This window comes from Triticum dicoccoides, chromosome 5B (genome assembly GCF_002162155.2).
Source record: "Triticum dicoccoides isolate Atlit2015 ecotype Zavitan chromosome 5B, WEW_v2.0, whole genome shotgun sequence".
NCBI lineage: Eukaryota > Viridiplantae > Streptophyta > Magnoliopsida > Poales > Poaceae > Triticum > Triticum dicoccoides.
In genome coordinates, this window is record NC_041389.1 from 504,375,753 (window position 1) to 504,378,614 (window position 2,862).

At 54.2% G+C, this 2,862-nt stretch overlaps 1 pseudogene; it reads right to left on the minus strand.

Moving 5' to 3' along the window:
* Positions 1 to 1,005: 1,005 nt before the first annotated feature.
* LOC119305907 lies at positions 1,006 to 2,647 on the minus strand (annotated as a pseudogene).
* Between the last annotated feature and the right edge of the window lie 215 nt (positions 2,648 to 2,862).

Genomic DNA, 2,862 nt, shown 5'->3' on the forward strand with positions numbered 1-2,862 from the left:
CTAGCTTGTGGATCGATTGACCACGGCGACGGGAGCTAGCTCCTGGGTCGATCGATTAGCCAGCTAGCTAGCTAGCTTTGGATCGATTCGACGCCGGCGCTAGCCAGCTTCTGGAGCGATTCAAGCAGCAACGGCGACAATGACGCTGGGGCGCTCCGTGCGAGTCGTGCTGGATGCCGGCGGCACCGTATTTGGTCGCTTCGTGCACTGTCCGTCCGATTCGTAGGAGCGAGCTAGCTAACCGTGGACACGGGCGAGAGGAAGAAGAAGATCGTTAGGAAGAATATACGAGAATATTTGATTTTACAGTCTAGTTTTAGGGGGGTCTATTCGGCCGTAGCCCAAACCAACCCTCAAAATGTGTTTTCCACGAACTGAAAATTTCGCGTTTTGAGGGGTCCGCTAGAGATGCTCTTAAGAATGGTATATTTTATTGAATATCCTATACAATTCTATAGAAAGATGACGCTAACAGTTGCTCATAACCAGCTACACCAACGACACGTGGAAAGTGATCAGTAACCTGGTCTCGGAAAGCAATGACCCTCCACCGACCCGGCGACAACACAGAAGAGGTGCCCGGCGCACCCGAGCAGAATGGCTAACCAACAAACCAATTGTGTGTATCCGGGCTGCAAGTACTACCAAATTTGTGGCACAATGTTTTCTTATCTGAGAGTATTTCGTATTCATTGCAGACGATGAAATATGTGTTGTCCCTGATATGGGCGAAAAATGACACTGTCAGAGAGGCTCTTGGTATCCACAAGGTAATTGGCGACTCAATACAACATTGTTGCTTCCTGCTTGGTATGGTATGGTTGATCATCATATTCTATGTACCAACTCAATGCTATTGGATTACGGTGCAATATATTATTTTCATACCATGTATATTTGGTATTGTAAGTTGTTGTAAAAGTTGATAAAAAATAATAAAATTTGACTTCGGACAAACTAATATGCACTATAACTTTGTGATTAAAAGAGTACTATCAATGACATTTACTGCTTCGTGGGCACCGGGACACGGGGGACGGCGAGAACGGTAAGATCAGACCGCAGCCTTGCTGAGATCCCGAATGCCTCCGTCATGTCCAGATCCTTGCCCGGCAGCTTCCAGTCGAAGTGAAACAGCAACCCTGCGAGCGCGAGCTCGACATGCGCCAGCCCGAATGACATGCCAGGGCACACCCGCCTCCCAGCACCAAACGGCAGGAACTCGTGGTTCGTCCCCTTGAAGTCCCGCTTATCCTGCTCAAACCTTTCAGGCGCGAACACGCCCGGGTTGTCCTAGTGCGCCGGGTCCCTGCCAATCGCCCACGCGTTCACGATCACCATGGCCCCCCTTGGTACGTCGAAGCCCAGGACTTGACACGGCTTCTCGCATTCGCGAGGGAGCAGTAGCGGTACCGGAGGGTGCAGCCTGAGCGTCTCCTTGATGACTAGCCGCAGGTAGTGCAGATTTGGCAGGTCGGCTTCTGTCACAGTGTTACGGCCAGCGAGTGCTGCTGCTTGCCTGACACGGTCTTGCACCTTCCCCATGATCGCTGGGTTCCGCAGCAGCTCGGCCATCGCCCACTCCAGCGTGGTAGCTGACGTCTCGCTGCCCGCGCCAAACATGTCCTAATAGAGACAACATAGCCGAAATGGTAAAAAAAAAAGAGGATATGTTAAGAGTGCAATGTGCATGACATGCGCGGGTGATTCATGAATAATTCGATGGAGCCATGGTTACCAGTCCACTTACCAGCAGGACTGTCTTGATGTTTTCTGTGGTGAGTGGATACTGGGAATCCATTTCCGCCTGAAGCCTCAGAAGCACATCGAGGAAGTCTTCCTCTTTGGCTTGGCCGGCAGCTCTGTCCTCCTGGCGCTCTCGAATGATGATGTCCATCATCTGTTTCATGTCTTCGCTATGGCGCCTTATGCGGCCGGGGACGCTGCTGAGGAGCAGGACGAGCCGCCAGGACGGGAAGAGATCAGGAAGGGTCATCCCGGGCACGATCCTCAGCAAGTCCTGCAGCACGCGCAGGTACCTGTCCCGCTGTCTGAACCGGCTGCCGATGACGGCGCGCACCGTTGAGTCCGCGAGGTACGCCGATATACCTTTGGTCAGGTTCACCGGCGAGCCGGACGCCGAGGCCTCCGCCACCGAGCGCAGGAGCCGGCCGAGCTCCTGCTCACGGACGTGCCGGAAGGACTGGACGCTGCGGGAGCTGAGGAGCTCGTTGGTGCAAATCTTGCGGAGCTGCCGCCAGCCGTCACCGTAGGGCGCGAAGACCAGGCCCTCGTTGCCCTGGAACGCGAGCCTCTGCATGGAGGTCAGCGGCCTCGACGCAAAGTTGGCGTCGTGGACCTTCATGATCTCTCGCGCAGCATCCGAGGACGACGCTACCACCACCACCAGCTCGCCGAGACGGAGCTTCATCAGCGGGCCGTAGCGCCGGGCGAGGCTGCTCAAGGCACGGTGCGGGACAGTGCCCGCGAGGTGGTGCAGGTGGCCGACGATGGGCAGCGCGCACGGCCCCGGCGGATGCCGACTAGCGCTCCTGTCTCGAGCGACCGAGCATCGGGGCCTCAAGAACAGAACCAGGATAGCCACGAGAAGCACGAGAAACAAGTGCAGCTGGAGGCAGGCATCCATGGCAGATTACAATTCGATTGAGATTGCTCAAAATGCCTGACTTGTGTACTAGACTGGTAATTGGAATCTATGTTAGCTCTCTCTCACAATTAACACAAGGTGTTCTTTCTGGAAGAAGATTGGATTCTACAAATAGCAAAACCTGCATTGATCTCACCTCGTATTCTCATCTTACAAGCTGAAAGACATTGTGAGTCAATTTCGGTGTAGAGTCC